Source organism: Phyllobates terribilis, unplaced genomic scaffold (genome assembly GCF_046119375.1).
Source record: "Phyllobates terribilis strain yellow unplaced genomic scaffold, ASM4611937v1 Scaffold_140__1_contigs__length_4765195, whole genome shotgun sequence".
NCBI classification, from domain to species: Eukaryota; Metazoa; Chordata; class Amphibia; order Anura; family Dendrobatidae; genus Phyllobates; species Phyllobates terribilis.
In genome coordinates, this window is record NW_027362900.1 from 2,384,650 (window position 1) to 2,404,724 (window position 20,075).

General features: G+C 47.1%; 1 pseudogene; it reads left to right on the forward strand.

Annotated features, from left to right (window-relative positions):
* Positions 1 to 5,469: 5,469 nt before the first annotated feature.
* LOC141205561 (uncharacterized) overlaps positions 5,470 to 20,075 on the forward strand; it is a 29,682-nt pseudogene continuing 15,076 nt past the window's right edge.

The window sequence follows — 20,075 nt, forward strand, 5'->3', positions numbered from 1 at the left end:
ACTTGTATGGCACTGTTTATCATGCGTTCTTTGGTTGTATAGTCCATTTTGCCAAGACGTCTCTTCACAATGCTCCTCAAATTTTCTATAGGATTTAAGTCTGGTGAATTGCCAGGCCAGTCCAGCACTTTTACGTTATTTTCTTACAGGAATTTCTGCACACACTTAGAATTGTGGCATGGAGAAAAAGTACACTAAACCACTCCTCACAGAAACAAGCTCTCAACTGAAGCTGAGGGGGCAGCTAGCTGTTATTTTCTGACTAAAACCAGTCAAACCACATTTTGTTACTCACGGTTGTACACTCACACCTGTTCAAAAAAGTTAAAACTGGTTTGAATCACTGACTGGTAACCAACTTACGATTTTACTTAAAAAATGCTTTTTCCCAATTAATTTGCACAGCACTGTATATAGATAGATATATGATAGATAGATAATACATATATGATAGATAATAGATAATAGATGATATATAATAGATAGATTATAGATTATAGACAGATAGATAGATAGATGATACATAGATAGATGTATATATATATATATATATATATATACAGTTATATGAAAAAGTTTGGGCACCCCTATTAATCTTAAGCTTAATGTTTTATAAAAATTGGTGTTTTTGCAACAGCTATTTCAGTTTGATATATGTAATAACTGTTGGACACAGTAATGTTTCTGCCTTGAAATGAGGCTTATTGTACTAACAGAAAATGTGCAATCTGCATTCAAACAAAATTTGACAGGTGCATAAGTATGGGCACCCTTATCATTTTCTTGTTTTAAATACTCCTACCTACTTTTTACTGACTTACTAAAGCACTTTTTTTGGTTTTGTAACCTCATTGAGCTTTGAACTTCATAGCCAGGTGTATGCAATCATGAGAAAAGCTACTTAAAGTGGCCACTTGCAAGTTGTTCTCCTGTTTGAATCTCCTCTGAAGAGTGGCATCATGGGCTCCTCAAAACAACTGTCAAATGATCTGAAAACAAAGATTATTCAACATAGTTGTTCAGGGGAAGGATACAAAAAGCTGTCTCAGAGATTTAACCTGTCAGTTTCCACTGTGAGGAACATAGTAAGGAAATGGAAGAACACAGGGACAGTTCTTGTTAAGGCCAGAAGTGGCAGGCCAAGATAAACATCAGAAAGGCAGAGAAGAAGAATGGTGAGATCAGTCAAGGACAATCCTCAGACCACCTCCAGAGAGCTTCAGCATCAACTTGCTGCAGATGGTGTCACTGTGCATCGGTCAACTATACAATGCACTTTGCACAAGGAGAAGCTGTATGGGAGAGTGATGCGAAAGAAGCCGTTTCTGCAAGCACGCCACAAACAGAGTCGGCTGAGGTATGCAAAAGCACATTTGGAGAAGCCAATTTCTTTTTGGAAGAAGGTCCTGTGGACTGATGAAACCATGATTGAGTTGTTTGGTCATACAAAAAGGCGTTCTGCATGGCGGCAAAAAAACACAGCATTCCAAGAAAAACACTTGCTACCCACAGTAAAATTTGGTGGAGGTTCCATCATGCTTTGGGGCTGTGTGGCCAATGCCGGCACCGGGAATCTTGTTAAAGTTGAGGGACGCATGGATTCCACTCAGTATCAGCAGATTCTTGACAATAATGTTCAAGAATCAGTTGCAAAGTTGAAGTTACGCAGGGGATGGATCTTTCAGCAAGACAATGATCCAAAACACCGCTCCAAATCTACTCAGGCATTCATGCAGAGGAACAATTACAATGTTCTGGAATGGCCATCCCAGTCCCCAGACCTGAATATCACTGAACATCTGTGGGATCATTTGAAGAGGGCTGTCCATGCTCGGCGACCATCGAACTTAACTGAACTGGAATTGTTTTGTAAAGTGGAATGGTCAAAAATACCTTCATCCAGGATCCAGAAAATCATTAAAAGCTACAGGAAGCGACTAGAGGCTGTTATTTTTGCAAAAGGAGGATCTACTAAATATTAATATCACTTTTCTGGTGAGGTGCCCATACTTATGCACCTGTCAAATTTTGTTTGAATGCAGATTGCACATTTTCTGTTAGTACAATAAACCTCATTTCAAGGCAGAAACATTACTGTGTCCAACAGTTATTACATATATCAAACTGAAATAGCTGTTGCAAAAACACCAATTTTTATAAAACATTAAGCTTAAGATTAATAGGGGTGCCCAAACTTTTTCATATAACTGTATATATAGGTAGGTATATGATAGATAGATAATACATATATGATAGATAATAGATAGATAAATGATAGATGATAGATAATAGATAGATGATATATAATAGATACATGGATAGATAGATGATAGATAGATGATAGATAAATGGATAGATGATAGATATTTAATAGATAGATAATAGATAGATGATATAGATAGATAATAGATAGACGATAGATGTTAGATAGATAATAGATAGATAATAGATAGGTAATAGATAGACGATAGATATTAGATAGATAGACAATAGATATATAATATATAGATGATAGATAATAGATATATGATAAATACATAGATGATAGATAGATAATAGATCGAGGATAGGTAATAGATAGATAGATGATAAATAGATAGATGATAGATATAGATAATAGATAGCTGATAGGTAGTGATGAGCGAGCACTAAAATGCTCGGGTGCTCGAAGTTCGGGTCGAGCACATTGGAATACTCGGGTGCTCTACCCGAGCAACAAGCCCAATGTAAGTCTATGGGAAACTCAAGAATTTTTCTGGCGGTCCCCCCCCCCGGCGGTCTGCAGAAGGTCAAAAATTGCCCAAATCGATGGGAACAGTGCTCAATTAAACGTCAGGCAGGCAGAATATATAGGCGGACAGGCAGGCAGTGTATATAGGAGGGTGCATGAAAAACACAGCAGGGCACTCAGAACACACTAGTGCCCTCTGATTTTCATTCATCCGTCTCTTTAAAAAAGCCGGCCGGCAATTCATCAGCGGCATACACCGGTACCCGACAATTTAGAACAGAAAGAATAGAGCATCACACATAGATTAGATAGATAGAAACATGTCAGTCACATATATAAGAAGTACAGTGAAAGTGTTGGTTACTGTACTTGTCATTTAGTGTTAAAATAAAGGATTTATTAAAAAAAAAATTGGCGTGGGGTTCCCCGTAATTTTAGTCTCTAGCGGAGGTTAAGCAGACAGCTGGGGTAGATGTTTGAAGCCTGGGAAGGGGGTAATACCCACGGAGCTTCCCAGGCTACTAATATCAGCCCCCAGCTGAATACCTAGCCTTTACTAGCTATTAAAATAGGGGACCCAAAAAAAAAAATGATGTGAGGTCCCCCCTATTTTAATAGCTAGCAAAGGCTAGGCAGACAGATGGGGGCTGATATTAATAGCCCAGGAAGGGTGCCATGAATATTGGCCCCCTCCCAGGCTAGAAACACCAGCCGTCAGCCGCCTCAGAAATGGCGCATCCATAGGATGCGCCAATTCTGGCACTTAGCCTCGCTCTTCCACGCTGCCCTGTAAGGGTGGCAGTGGGGTAATAGAGCTGGGGTTGATGTCAGCTTATAATGCCAGCTGACATCAAGCCCAGCTTAGTAATGGAGAGGCGTCTATAAGACACCCCCACTACTAACCCCATAGTGAAAGTTATAAAAAACACAAACACCCAGAATAAAGTCTTTTAATTGAAATAATTGCTTTGCTAGCTATTAAAATAGGGGGGACCCCACATCATTTTTTTGGGGGGTCTCCCATTTTAATAGCTAGTAAAGGCTAGGTATTCAGCTGGGGGCTGATATTAGTAGCCTGGGGAGCTCCGTGGGTATTACCCCCTTCCCAGGCTTCAAACATCTGCCCCAGCCATCTGCTTTACCTCTGCTAGAGACTAAAATTACGGGGAACCCCACGCCAATTTTTTTTTAATAAATCCTTTATTTTAACACTAAATGACAAGTACAGTAACCAACACTGTCAATGTACTTATTATATATGTGACTGACATGTTTCTATCTATCTAATCTATACGTGATGCTCTATTCTTTCTGTTCTAAATTGTCGGGTACCGGTCTATGCCGCTGCTGAATTGCCGGCCGGCTTTTTTAAAGTGACGGTGCATGAAAACACTATTATTTTTTAAATAAATCCTTTAACACTAAATGACAAGTACAGTAACCAACACTGTCACTGTACTTATTATATATGTGACTGACATGTTTCTATCTATCTAATCTATGTGTGATGCTCTATTCTTTCTGTTCTAAATTGTCGGGTACCGGTGTATGCCGCTGATGAATTGCCGGCTTTTCATTTTTCACTGTGAGCACTGTTCTCATCAATTTGGGCAATCGCTGTAATGCCACAACCACCATGGCTGTGGCATTACGGTGAGTGGCAGACAATCCCTGCATGATTGGTGCTCTAAATAGCGCCAAACATGCAGGACGGGGACCCCAGCTTCTCCCCGAGCATCTCGAAAGTACTCGGCGAGCTCCGAGCATCTCGAGTACTGAGATGGTCGGGCGAGTACCGAGCAGTGGCGAGCATGCTCGCTCATCACTAATGATAGGTAATAGATAGATGATAAATAGATAGATGATAAATTATAGATAGATATATGGATAGATAGATGATAGATAATAGTTGATAAATAGATAGATAATAGATGATAGATAGATAATTGATAGATAGATAATATGTATAATAGATAATAGATATTAGATAGATAATAGATAGATACATAGATAAATCATGATAGATATTAGATAGATAATAGATAGATAGATTATAGATAATAGATAGATGATAGATAAATGGATAGATGATAGATATTAGATAGATAATATATAGATGATAGATACTAGATAGATAGATGAAAGATAATAGCTAGATAATAGATAGATAATAGATAGATAGATGATAGATAATAGATAGATAATAGACAGATGATAGATAGATGATAGATACTAGATAGATGATAGATAATTGATAGATAATAGATAGATAATAGATAGATGATAGATAATTGATAGATAATAGATAGATGATAGATAAATAATAGATAGATAATAGATAGATGATAGATAGATCCCAGTAGAATAGAGGCCTTTGTTACGGTCTTCTCCAGTTGGAAATAGATTGCTGTCAGTGGGAAAGAAGATGATCCTGGAGTTCTGAAGCCTTTAATGGCTGACGGAGATAATGATGTTACCAGCGAGCTGCTGTCAGACATCTCCGGTCTCTTCCTCAGGGACTGGTGACACCTAAGATGTCTGACAGCAGCTCGCTGGTGACATCATTATTTATCTTCGTCAGCCATTAAAGACATCAGAACTCCAGGATCATCTTCTTTCCCACTGACAGCAATCTCTAATTATCTCCAAACTGTAGGGACACAGACACCACCGTCCTGCACCCGCTGACCTGTGACCATGTGACCCCTGACTCCTCCCCTCCTGTGACCTCATCACAGGTCCTGTGCGCACAGAACAGCCATATATGTGGTCGCGGCTCTGCAGGTGGAGGTATGTGGAGATACCTCATTTCTCTCTATCAGGATATTCCTCTTCCTGCTATATCGCCTCTATACTCCGCTGCACTGTACACACATTAGTATCACTGATGAGCTTGAGGAAGCAAGAGGAGAAGGAGGAGGATATGGCTGATGGACTCTCCGTGACTCTGGACAGCAGAGAGGTGACGTCTGAGCCAGAGAGGTAGATCTGGGTGTCATCAGCGTACAGATGGTGCTGGAAGCCATGGGGATTTATGAACTGTCCCAGGCCAAGGGTATAGATGGAGAAGAGTAGGGGTCCTAGGACAGAGCCTTGGGGGACTCCATCAGAGAGGTGGTGGGCTGAGGAGGTAGTGTGGGAGACGCTGAATGTGCAGTTGGAAAGGTATGAGGGGATCCAGGATGGGGCGAGGTTTTTGACTCCAAAGGAAGAGAGGATCTGTAGTAGGAGGCAGTGGTCAACTGTGTCGAAGGCAGAGGACAGGTCTAGAAGGAGGGGTATGGAGAATTGTCTGTTAGCTTTGGCTGTAAGTAGGTCATTAGTAATTTTGGTCAGGGCAGTTTCAGTGGAATGGTGGGGGCGGAAGCCGGATTGTAGGCTGTCAAAGAGCAAGTTAGATGAGAGATGGGGAGAAAGTTTAGTGTGAACATGTTGCTGAAGGAGTTTGGAAGCGATTGGTAGCAATGATATGGGGCGATAGCTTGACATAGCGGGCGGGTCGAGGGATGGCTTTTTGAGGATAGGTGTGATTGTGGCATGTTTGAAAGCAGAAGGGAAGGTACCAGAGGTTAGTGATAGGTTGAAGAGGTGGGTTAGGGCCGGCATAAGTGGAGTAGTGGGGTTGGGGAGGAGGTGGGATGGGATGGGGTCGAGTGTACGAGTGGTGAGTTGTGATTTGGAGAGGAGGCGAGTAAGCTCTCCTTCAGTGATGTTCGAGAGGGAGGTAATAGGGGAAGGAAATTGGTCTGGTACACAAAGGGGTTGTGGTGGGGGAAAATAAAGACTTTCCTTGATTGGTAGATCTTTTTTTTGAAGTGTGTGGCAAAGTCCTCAGCATGATGTGGCCATCTCATCATTATTCCTGTCTGACGTTCATTATAACTTTGAACACCACAATGTGCCCTGGACTAACAGCAGATAGGAGTATCATAGAAGAGGTTTCCCCTTTCAGTGTTCTGTATACAATCTACGAGCCTGTGTAACTGACGCGCCCCTGGGCCTGTGTCGCGCTGCGTTGCGCACGCGGGAGCTTACCCGGAGCCGGATCTCTTGAGGGTTGTAGTCTCGTGGCGGTGACCCGGTCCGTGCCCAGGGAGTCAAACTGAGCGGCGACGTATCAGCGGTAGATGTTGTACGACTACGCCACCCGTTGAATGCAGCTATGGAGCTGCCGCTGCAGGACAGTCCGCTGAGGCCGGTGGATGGATGGTGCAGCGTAGATGGTATAACCCCCAACGGGAGGGGTATGGCCTCAGGGCAGCAGATGTGGATGATGGGGGTAGCAGGAACCACTCAGAGACGATGCGGTGTAGTTCAGGGTCTTTACTGGTGACAACGATAGACCCTCCCGGAGTACTGGCTAGCGATTGGGGCCTGGTCAGTCCTTGAGCAGATGGGATCTCCCCTGGCCAGGCGGAGTTGTAGGCTTCCCAAACTAACTGTACTCTTCTGGCTACCTTGCTAGAAGCGGGTATAAGTAGCCCACGTCCCTGAGTGTACCGTGTGGTGCTCACCCGTATGGCCGGTGACTCGGGGCCTTCTAGTGGCTTCCGCTCCACGATGGCGGTGCTGGTCCCACGCGTGTGACCGTGCCTTCGGGCTTCTTGGCCAGAGGACCTGAAATCCCCTGCCTGACGGATTCTGCTGCTGGGTAGGAGTTAGTCCCCACAGCCTCGGACTCCGGGTCCGGTAAGAAATCTTCTCAGTCAGGGCGAGCTCTGCAGCTGCCAGCCCCTGACTCGTAGTGGTATTGCTCCACTGAGCTTCTGCTGTTTCCTCCTATGCTGCTTCTCTGTCTCTACTCTCCTTGACTCCAGGCTCAGGCCCCTGGACAGGGCCTGCCTGTGGAGCAGAGCCCATAGAGCAGCTCTGCTCCCTGTCTTCTCCTCTCAGAACTCCCTAACCCTGCCTCAGCCCCAGGTCTATATAGGGGAAGTTCTTCCCCTCCCAAGACTGGGCAGGAGGTGTGGCATGCACAGGATCCCTGACCAAAGGACCTCAAACCTGCTCTCAGACATAACATTACATTACTGTGGAAACCAGACCCCTGGGGTGCCACATTCCCCCCTAGTGAAATTTAGTACTCCGGGACTAAACATATTTTAGAAAAACATAACAAGATATAAACAATAATAATACAATAAGAAACACATAAAGGTGGTCACGGCATGTCCGTAACCGGGTGCAGTTTTTGAAGAAAGCAAGGTGTCCATTTCACCAAAACAGGGAGACGTAACCAGGTAGGGGTCTGTCCTGCCCCGAGTCCTTAACAGTCTTTTAGTCCATCCTGGGTTACGCTCCACTAACTGTACAAAGGATTCCCGGTAAATCCACCAAGGACTCCTATAAATTACTAGAAACATATAATTATACACAAGATATGGCCGCTCTCAGTCCTCGGCCAGGTAGAGGGAAAGAACGACCGCTCTCAGTCCTCGGTCAGTGGGAATAAGGGATGGCTGCTCACAGTCCTCAGCCTGTGGGGAGATGGGACACACTGGAACAGTTCACTGGTCCCAACGGGGACTATATTTAAATTAGCAGCATGGCATATACCCTTACGGGTAACTATTTACAGCTCTTTATTCACGCTACTTCCCTTCAGTAGCTATGTCCTCTTTGTGCTCTCTCCTGAGGGTAGTCCTCAGACCCGTCCGGGTCCTCTTGGCTTTCCTCGTATTGGTAGTACTGCAGCTCTTCCTCGGTTAGCTGGGTTAGTATCTCTGCGACAGTCCTCCTCCCAGGTGGCCAGGACTTTACCTCCCTTTGGGCTGCCCCGGTTAATTGGGCCACCAGGATGCTCACTTTTTGCTCTTCTGTGAGGGGGTACACCTGGAAGAGGCTATCCAGCTTTTCTCTAAAGTCATGCAGGGTATGTGACTCCCCCGAGTACTGGGGTAGCCAGGCTGCCCCCGGGATATAGGGCATGGTGAAAGGCATGATCGCCACAGTGGTGGCGCTGGCGGGGGTTGAAGCGGTGAAGCTCTCCTCCGTATCCGACATCCTTCTCCCCCCTAGTGGACCGTGGCCTACCTTGCGATGATCCTCTTCCGTAGGCCGCAGCTCCGCAGTGGATCGTCAGGGTTGAGGACCTTCCGTCGCGCTCCTGTGACGTCGGCGTCTGCTGGGCTCCTTCCAGGACCTTACGCAACGTCCGGACGTGAGGCGGGGCTTCAGTTCTCGCGCGTTTTCGGAGTCCACGCCCCTCTTCTTCCCGCGCGGCGTCCCCAAGATGGCGTCCAACGGCGGGAAAACTCCACGGATGGCGGGAAGAAGGCAGAAGATGGCGCCGGATGGCGGGAAACTTCACCGATGGCGGGAAGAAGGCTTAAGATGGCGCCGGATGGCGGGAAACTTCACCGATGGCGGGAAGAAGGCTGAAGATGGCGCCGGATGGCGGGAATCTTCACCACAGGTAAGTTTGAAAAGTCTCTTTTTCAGGCACGCAGTACCCGGTGGTTGCGGGCACGAAATCCTGCCGACTACGCCAAAGTTGACGCGCCCCTGGGCCTGTGTCGCGCTGCGTTGCGCACGCGGGAGCTTACCCGGAGCCGGATCTCTTGAGGGTTGTAGTCTCGTGGCGGTGACCCGGTCCGTGCCCAGGGAGTCAAACTGAGCGGCGACGTATCAGCGGTAGATGTTGTACGACTACGCCACCCGTTGAATGCAGCTATGGAGCTGCCGCTGCAGGACAGTCCGCTGAGGCCGGTGGATGGATGGTGCAGCGTAGATGGTATAACCCCCAACGGGAGGGGTATGGCCTCAGGGCAGCAGATGTGGATGATGGGGGTAGCAGGAACCACTCAGAGACGATGCGGTGTAGTTCAGGGTCTTTACTGGTGACAACGATAGACCCTCCCGGAGTACTGGCTAGCGATTGGGGCCTGGTCAGTCCTTGAGCAGATGGGATCTCCCCTGGCCAGGCGGAGTTGTAGGCTTCCCAAACTAACTGTACTCTTCTGGCTACCTTGCTAGAAGCGGGTATAAGTAGCCCACGTCCCTGAGTGTACCGTGTGGTGCTCACCCGTATGGCCGGTGACTCGGGGCCTTCTAGTGGCTTCCGCTCCACGATGGCGGTGCTGGTCCCACGCGTGTGACCGTGCCTTCGGGCTTCTTGGCCAGAGGACCTGAAATCCCCTGCCTGACGGATTCTGCTGCTGGGTAGGAGTTAGTCCCCACAGCCTCGGACTCCGGGTCCGGTAAGAAATCTTCTCAGTCAGGGCGAGCTCTGCAGCTGCCAGCCCCTGACTCGTAGTGGTATTGCTCCACTGAGCTTCTGCTGTTTCCTCCTATGCTGCTTCTCTGTCTCTACTCTCCTTGACTCCAGGCTCAGGCCCCTGGACAGGGCCTGCCTGTGGAGCAGAGCCCATAGAGCAGCTCTGCTCCCTGTCTTCTCCTCTCAGAACTCCCTAACCCTGCCTCAGCCCCAGGTCTATATAGGGGAAGTTCTTCCCTTCCCAAGACTGGGCAGGAGGTGTGGCATGCACAGGATCCCTGACCAAAGGACCTCCCACCTGCTCTCAGACATAACATTACATTACTGTGGAAACCAGACCCCTGGGGTGCCACATAACAAATACTATAATCAGCATTACTCACCTTCCCCTGCTCCAGTGCCGGCTCTCTGCTGCTGCTCGGGTCTTCTTTATAGGTTGCAGTGGTGATGTCATGTCTTTAGCGTGTGTGACAGCCAATCACTGAGCTCAACGGTTCATACTGAATAAATTGGCATCAGTTCTGAGATCAGTGGTTGACTGCAGCGGTCTAATGCGCTACATCTATGATGTCACCAGGGCTGAAAATTTAGTATCTAACAATTATTCCGTGTCGCCATTTTCTGAGACCTGTAACTATTTTCATTCTTCCATCGATGGACCGGTTTCAATGATTATTTCTTGTTTTCTTAATTTTTTCTGATACAATTTTGGAGGAAATATGACATTTTAGTAGCTTTTTATTACATTTTTATGTGGAATTGTGGTGATCAAAAACATTATTCCTAGTGATTCGATTTATACCACATGGGAAAAAATATTTAAATATTGTATTAATTCAAGCAGTTACGTGCATGGCAATACCGAATAATTATTTCAATGTATTACATTTTGCTATTTACTTTGGGGGGAGGGGAATGATATAAACATTTATTGTTTGTGTGTTTTTTAATATTTTGTCTTTTTTATATATATATTTTTCATTACTCTCCTTGTCCTGCCCATTTTTCCCCAATTGTACATAGTGCCCTATAAAGTATTAGCCCCCCCCTCTCATTGCCATATACAGTAGTAATGATCATCATCTTTGTTACCCCCATAGTTTTAGTGCCCCACACCACTAATAGGGTTCTTCTCCTCTTTTGCTGTAATCTACAGGATATGGCTGTAATCATTTATTTTTTGTAACACCTGAGCGTGCACTGCACCCTGCTAGGTGCCACCATGACAGTGTTTCTTTTTGTATTACCATATAAATCAGTACACCCCTAATACACACTGAAATAACTGAGAGATTTAAACTTGCTTATAACATATCATAATCACAATGGAGACAAGCCTCAGAATCTTGTCCAACTATTTTCACTTTTTGGCTTTGTCAGGGGTGAGATGTGGAGTCCACGTTCTATGGATTGAGGGATGATTCCTGGACATTGCACCCATAGCTTATAGCAGTTGAGAATAAAAATAGTTTTCTTGATCACTTTGAAACATACACTGTGCGCGCAATTATTAGGCAAGTGAATATTTTGACCATATGATCATTTTTATGCAAATTTTACAAATGCAAGTTATATAAACGTTTGTTATTGGATGAAGTACAGTATTTTTCGGACTATAAGACGCACCTTTTTCTTCCAAAATTTTGGAGGAAAGTGGGGATGCGTCTTATAGTACGATATACATAAATGCTGTGGGTGGTGGGGGATGTGGGGGAAGCGACAGTGACAGTGGCGAAGTAGCGGGGCACAGGAGGCAGCTGCCGCCTGCTGCAGCCTACACTGTGCCCGCTACTAAAGAAAATTAATATTCACTGCTCCCCACTCCCAGTGAATATCCCATGGGTGTGGTGAATATTCATGGACTTTAATAGCAGGCACGCTGACAGCCGAGCGCAGCAGGAGCCGCGCTACGGCTACAGAGTGCGCACTATTAGGGAGAATGAATGGTCACTGCTCCCCACGCACGCAGTCCCGGCGTGGGGAGCAGTGACTATTCTGGCACAGAGCTGGACACAGCGCTGGAGTAGAGAGGAGGTGAGTATGATTGTTTATTTTTTTTCTGTGCAGTGTGACGGGGATCAGGGGGTGCCAATCATATCTGGATGAGGGAGCCATGCATACAAGGATAAGGGGGGACATGCATACAGTGATGAGGCATGAGGGGGTCCATACATACTGGGATGAAGGGAACCATGCATACAGGGAAGAAGGGGGCCATACATACCAGGAAGAGGAATGAAGGTACCATACATACGAAGAAGAGGGATGAAGGTGCCATACATACCAGGATGGGTGTGAGGGGGGCCATACATACCAGGATGAAGGGTGCCATACATACCAGGAAGAGGGATGAAGGGGCCATGCATATCAGGATGGGGATGAGAGCCACATATAACAGGAAAAAGGGGGCCATATATACCAGGATGGGGGATATTTACAGAATTGGGGGACATTACCCCTATAACAGTGTCAGCAGTAGACCCCCTCCCCCTTAACAGGGCATCATGACCACATTTTTGTCTTAATTTTTTTTTCTATTTCCCCCCTCTAAAACCTAGGTGCGTCTTATGGTCCGGTGCGTCTTATAGTCCGAAAAATACGGTAGATCAGGAGATGTGTATTTGTATAATGAGGGGTGTGTGGCCTATGGATATTGACACCCTTTATCCTGGGGAGGGCAGCTTCTTGTCCTCAGACAAAATGGGCCAAAAAGAGTTTTAACTGACTCTAAAAAGTAAAAAATGGTTAAAAGTCTTAGAGTGACCACAGAAACTTCAAAAGTCTACAGGGTTGCAAAAGAAATAAACAATAACATTAAATGCAAAAGATTTCAGAAGACTCAAACGTGAAGCGACCAGGAAGATATTATCCTCCAGTGCTGTCGTATTCCAGAATTGCAGACTCCCTGAAGGCCCAGAAGAACTAGGTGTTCAGTGCTCAGAGACAAGGCCGAGGCTGCATATCAATCTCCACTGAACAAGACACAAGTGCAAACATCAAGACTTAACCAAAAGATAGCTGAAGACAGATTTTTTTAAAAGGTTTTATGGACTGTTGACAGTGACTCTTGACAGACCAGATGGATGGGCTCGTGGCTGGATCATTAATGGGCACAGACCTCGTCTTCAACTCAGACGCCAGCGAGATGGAGTTGGGCAATGCTATGGCCTGGTATTACTACAGATGAGCTAGTTGGACTTTTTTGAGTTGAATGTGGACTCAAAATCAAATTCCAAACCTACTCCCAGTTTTTAGATGACACTTTCTTTAAAACAGAGGTACAGAAAAAATCTACATCTTTTAAAAAAAAATCAGGAATGTTCTGCGGGAGAATGCTCAATCGCAGCATCGAAGTCTTCACTGCTCAGTACCCGGAAAGGCCTTAAAGATGAAAGAACAATGTTATGGCCTTTTCCTCACTGGACCTAAACCTCGCTGAGATCTTTTGGGCTTTTCTTAAACTCGAGATTTATGGTGAAGGAGAACAGTCCCCTCTCTGATCAGTGTCTGGGACTATGGTTAGTGCTGCTGACGCGCCCCCTGGGCCATGTGTGGGGAAATACCCGGAGCCGGGTCTCTGTGTAATGCTGGGGGTGGTAGACTCCGTGGCGGCGACCTGGTCCCATGGCTCAGGGTGGTCAAACCAGTGGCAGATCTGTTTATTTGGTTTTGCAATGTTTAAATGTCCGACTACGCCACCCGTGGATTGCGGTCACTGAGAACCACCGCTGCAGGGCAGACCACTGAGGCTGATGTTGTGTGCGCAGCAGAGAGTAGTATAACTCCCCACGGGAGGAGTATAGCCTCAGGGCAGCGTCTATAGATGGTGAGGGTTGTGGTGCATGGGCGCAGCAGAAATGACTCAGAGTCCTTGCAGTGCAGTTCAGGGTCTTTACTGTTGGTAATGAAGAAGGCCCTGCCGGGAGTACTGGCTAACATTAGAGGCCTGGTCAGTCTGTGAGCAAACAAGAGTTCCCCTGACCAGGTGGAGGTATAGGCCTTCCCGTCTGACTGCACTCTTCCTGGCTGCCCTGCTGTAGTCGTGTAGTAGCCCACGTCCCTGAGTGCTCACCCGTATGGCTGGTGACTTGGGGCCTTTGGTTCCTTCCGCTCCTCGATGGCGGTGCCGGTCCCTTGCGTGTGACTGAGCCTCCGGGCTTTCTATGGACAGAGGACCTGAAATCCCCTGCCAGGTGGTTTCTGATGCTGGATGTAGATATCCCCACAGCCTCGGACTCTGGTGTCCGGTTCTCTGCGTCTTCTACCAGGATGAGCTCTGCTGCTCCAGTCCCTGGTCTTCAGCTCCTGGCTCCAACAGAGCTCCTTGCTGCTGCTCTGTCCCTTCCTCTGGAACTAGACTCACTAACCCCGCCCCAGATCCAGTTTATAAAGGGCAGGTTCCTCCCCTCCCTGGACTGGGGCAGGAGGCGTTGCATGCAAATGTGCTCCTGACCAGGAAAACCCATGCTCGCTCTCAGGCATGGTATTTCTACCACTGTGGCAACCAGACCCCCTGGAGTGCCACATTCTCCCCTAGTAAATTTTAGTACTCCGGGACTAAACACATATTATGAAAACATGCATAACAGGGTATAAACAATAACACAACAACATATGTACAAGGAATTCAGTTTTTATAGGTCACGGCGCTTCCGTAACCAGGTGTCCATGTCACCCAAGATGTATTTTGAGGGACTCGTCCCAAACCCTCCACGTAGGCCCTGGGGTGGCTACAGGGCATCGATGATCTGGCGTTGGACCACGTCTTCAGCCACCTCCACGGGTTTTTGTTCTGTGGTCTGGCACAGGTGCAACTATTTACAAGGCACAGTTCCGGTTATTCATTGTCCATAACCTGTTAGTCCATAAACCCTGTCGGGTAACTTAAAAAACATAATTATTATTCATGCAACAAACATAAAACATTTCAACATTTGCAATATACAGGTATATATATCACATTTAAATTCTCCAGCGAGCGGGCATTTGACCCCTAGTGCCCCTGGTGGACCTACGTAACACACTATCTGGTGGTGTTCTTTCTGAGTCCCCTGTTTCCACCCCTTGTGTAGTGGGCTCGCTAGTGTCTGCACTACAGGTGTTTGGAGATGTTATGGGCAGGCTGGGCAGCTTTCTGCGTACTCTTTGGCTTACCACAGGCACAGCAGGCTCACTACTAGCAGAGAGTTGATTCTCCTGGGCTGCTGGTATGGAATCTTCTGCCTCTGGGGCCGGTTGCTCTCCCAACACTACTTGCTCTTCTGTAGGCCCTTGAGGGGTTGGCTGGAGAAAGGTAAGGACGGGTACCACAATAGCGTTGTTAATTTGTGTCCAGGACCGGGGAAATTCTCCGAGTACTGTACTGACCATTTCTTCCCTTTCCCCTGCGGGTTGAGGGCTATCTTGGTCTTCATCAGTGCTTTGCAGCTGCTCGGGACACTTCTTCAGGTGGTCTCTGGAGACAGTGGCTATGGTCTCTCCTTCATCCTTACTGATAATACATACTTTCGGATTGTCATGACTTGAGGGCAGTACTGTGTACGGGTCTTTCTCCCACTGGTCATCCAACTTATGGAGCCGCCTCTTCCTCTTCAAGTCCTGCTCTCCAGGTGCCAGGGGAGCAGCGGGAGCATGCTGGTTGTAAGTCCTCTCTTGCCTTTCTCTTGCTTGAGACAGACTTCTCTCAACACTCTCCTGCACTTTCCGGTACTGCTGCTGCCGTTCTGTATCCCAGTTTGCCTCGGGCGAGTTGTCCTCGGGTATCAGGACTCCCATATCCAGGTCAATAGGCAGCTTACCAGGTCTTGCTCTCATTAGGTAAGCCGGGGTGCAGTTGGTGGCATTTACTGGGATGTGGTTATACAAGTCCACCAGGTCAGGCAGTTTTTCATGCCACAGACTGCGTTCTTCCAGGGGCAACGTTTTTAGCAAGTCTATCACCACCTGGTTCATCTTCTCGCATAATCCGTTGGTTTGGGGGTGATAGGGCGTTGTCCTTATCTTCTTGCAGCCATACAGGTTGCAGAACTCCTGGAAGACCTCTGCTTCGAAGGCTGGACCTTGGTCAGTCCACACTTGCTCCGGATACCCGTGTGGACGGCAGAAGTGCTGCTGGAAGGCTCTAGCTGCTGTCTGAGCTGTTAAGTCCTTGACAGGGACCACCACCAGGAACCGGGAGTAGTGGTCTACGATGGTGAGGGCGTAGACTTACCCGGACCTACTTGGAGCCAGCTTCACATGGTCCAGGGCTACCAGTTCTAGTGGCTGCTTGGTGATGATGGACTGCAGGGGAGTCTTCTGGCTGGCACGGTCCTTTCTTCTCAGGTTGCACGGGCCACAGTCTCTGCACCATCTCTCAATGGCCCCTCTCATGCCTACCCAGAAGAACCGTTCACGCAACAGGAACTCCAACTTCTTACATCCAAAGTGCCCTGCTCCGTCGTGGTATGCCTCCAGGACCATAGCCGCATCTCGTCTCGGGACCACTACCTGCCAGGTCATCTCATGTGTCCAGGAGTTGACAATTCTCCGGCACAGCTTCCCCTTGTAGAGAAACAGTTTACTCTTCTCCTTCCACAGCTGTTTAGTTTCTTCCGGAGCGTCTGGGTCAAGGCGGGCATCAGCCTGTGTCAGCATCTCTTTTACCAGGTGGACGGCTGGGTCACTGTCTTGCGTCTCCGCCCAGCTGTGGTGGGGTAAGGGATTGAAGTGGCAGAGTGCCTGTCCCTTACACGGTGGGAACACTGGGTAATCCCACGACGGTGGAACGCAGGGAGTTCAATCTCTTCCAGTTCTTCTGGATCTTCCCATCCGTCCGGCAAGTTCGGCATCCTGGACAGGGCGTCTGCGTTGGCATTTGTGCATCCAGCCCGGTATTTGAAGGTGAACTCATAGTTAGATAGGCGGGCCAGGGCACCAAGTTTTGCACTGTCCAGGTGTGTCAACGGGTTGTTGTCCGTGTACACGGTGAGCTTGGAAGAGGCAAGGTAATGTTTAAAGCGCTCTGTCACTGCCCATACCACCGCGAGGAACTCTAGCTTGAAGGAGAGAGAATTTTCAGGACTCCTTTCTGTGGGCCGGAGCTTCCTGCTGGCATAAGCGATTACCCATTCTCTGCCCTGTTGGATCTGGGACAGCACCGCCCCTAGCCCGATGTTGCTCGCGTCTGTGTGGAGAATAAAAGGCTGGCGTTAATCAGGGTACGCCAGGATTTCATCCTCCGTGAGGGCCATCTTCAGCTGGCGGAAAGACTCATCCTCCAGCTTGTCCCATTTGAAGGGCGGCTTCTGATTTTTGGCCTTCCTGGACTGGCCTATCAGGAGGTCCTGCATAGGAGCTGCCATTTTGGTGAAACCGGGGATGAATCTTCGGTAGTAGCCTACGAACCTGAGGAACTGCCGCACTTCCTTTATGCTGGAGGGTCTTGGCCAGTCCTTAACCCCTTAACAACATCTGACGTACTAATATGCGTCTGTGCCCTGGGACTTAAGAGCCAGACCCGTATTAGTACGTCATGGCGATCGCGCGTGCACACAGGCTGTGCGGGCGCGATCGCCGCCGGGTGTCAGCTGATTGTCACAGCTGACACCCGGTACTATGTGCAGGGAGCGGTCCTGCACCGCTCCCAGCACATTAACCCCCGCGATGCTGCGATCGAAGCCGATCGCGGCATTGCGGGGGCAAGGGGAGGTGATCGGCGATACTCACCTCCTCTTCCGGCTTCCAGCGCAGTCTGAAAAGGCTTCCCGGGTGTTGCCATGACGACCTGATGTCGTCATGACAACATCCGGGTCACCAGAGAGCAGGAAGATTGCTTGGACATGCGCAGTGCATCTCCAAGCAATCTTCACACCGCTGACAGCCTGCATGGCATAGGGATGGTGCTGCATTCCTGTGCCATGCAGGCGATCAGAAAAAAAAAAAGTGAAAGTCCCAGAGTGGGACAAAGTAATAAAGTGTATAAACTGTGTGAAAGTGGAAAAAAAAAAAAAATTTGCAAAAATAAAAAAATAAAAATAAAAAAAAGAATCCACCAAAAATAAAAAATATAATGTACCCATCAATAAATATTATTATAAAAAAAAAAAAACAATAAAAGTACACATATTTGGTATCGCCGTGTCCGGAACAACCTGACCTATAAAACTGTCCCACTAGTTAACCCCTTCAGTGAACACGGTAAAAAAAAAGAAAAAAAAAAGAAGCAAAAAACAATGCTTTATCAACATACTGCCAAACAAAAAGTGGAATAACACGCGATCAAAAAGACGCATATAAATAAAAATGGTACCGCTGAAAACGTCATCTCGTCCCGCAAAAAACAAGCTGCCATACAGCTCCATCAGCCGAAAAATAAAAAAGTTATAGCTCTCAGAATAAAGCGATGCTAAAAAATATTTTTTTCTATAAAATAGCTTTTATTGTGTATAAGCGCCAAAACATAGAAAAATGATACAAATGTGGTACCGCTGTAAACGTACTGACCCGAAGAATAAAGCTACCTCATCAATTTTACCACACGCGGAACAGAATAAAAGAAAAGAAAAAAACAATTCCTGAATTGTTGGTTTTTGTTTATTCTGCCTCCCAAAAATCGGAATAGAAAGCGATCAAAAAATGTCACGTGCCTGAAAAAGGCACCAATAACAACGTCAAGTCATCCCGCAAGAAACGAGCCGTCACATGACTGTCTGCCAAAATCTGGAAAAATTATAGCTCTCAAAATATGGCGATGCAAAAACTAGATTTTACAAAAAATGCGTCTTTTAGTGTGTGACCGCTGTCAGTCATAAAAACCCCATATGATTCTGGCATTGCTGTAATCACACCGACCCAAAGAATAAAGTCGTCTAATCACTTATACCGCACAAGGAACGGCGTCAAAAATAAACTCTTGGGTTAGGATTGGGCTGGGGTTAGGGCTGGGTTTGGGGCTAGGGTTGTGCTGGGGCTAGGGTTGTGCTAAGGCTAGGGTTGTGCTAGGGCTAGGTTTGTGCTAGGGCTAGGGTTGTGCTACGGTTAGGGTTGTGCTAGGGTTAGGGCTGGGGTTGGGAATTTTTTCAAAAGTAAGAAAAAAAGATGACGATATGGCGACTAGTGTTGAGCGCAAGTGCTCGCTACTTGAGTTTGCATCGGGTGCTCTGGTATGCATTGAGTATCGTGGGTATTTGAGTGACATGCTCGAGTCTCTGCCCCATATGCTTCGCGGCCAAAAAACTTTACGGGGATTGCCTGCCATGCACGAGCGATCCCCGCATGTTTTTTTTTGGGTGTCTAATAACCGTGAAACATGCAGAGCAGGGACTCGAGCATGTCACTCGAGCACACGCTGTACATGGTGCATACCTGAGTACCCGATGCAAACTCAAGTAGCGAGCACTTGCGCTCAAGAATAATGACAACTTATTCAATATGATGACCTAATGTAAACAAATTCTGTGCCGTACCTCTGGGTTCAAAATGTTCACTATACACCTTAATAAAATCCTTGAGGGGTATAGATTCCAAAATGGGGACACTTGTGGGGGAACTCCACTGTTTAGGCACATCAAGGGCTCTCCAAACGCGACATGGTGTCCGCTAACAAATTGAATGGAAAATCGGCTCAAATTGTTAGCGGATGCCATGTTGTGTTTGGAGAGCCCCTGTGTGCCCAAACATTGGAGCTCCCCCACAAGTGACCCCATTTTGGAAACTAGACCCCCCAAGGCACCTATCTAGATTCATAGTGAGCACTTGGAACCCCCAGGTGCTTCACAAATTGATTCGTAAAAATGAAAAAGTGAAAAAAAAACGCTTTTTCATTTTTATGAATCAATTTGTGAAGCACCTGGGGTTCCAAGTGCTCACTATGAATCTAGATAGGTGCCTTGGGGGGTCTAGTTTCCAAAATGGGGTCACTTGTGGGGGAGCTCCAATGTTTGGGCACACAGGGACTCTCCAAATGCAACATGATATCCGCTAACAAATTGTCGGCTCAAATTGTTAGCGGACACCATGTTACGTTTGGAGGGCCCCTGTGTGCCCAAACTTTGGAGCTCCCCCACAAGTGACCCCATTTTGGAAACTAGACCCCCCAAGGCACCTATCTAGATGCATAGTGAGCACTTGGAACCCCCAGGTGCTTCA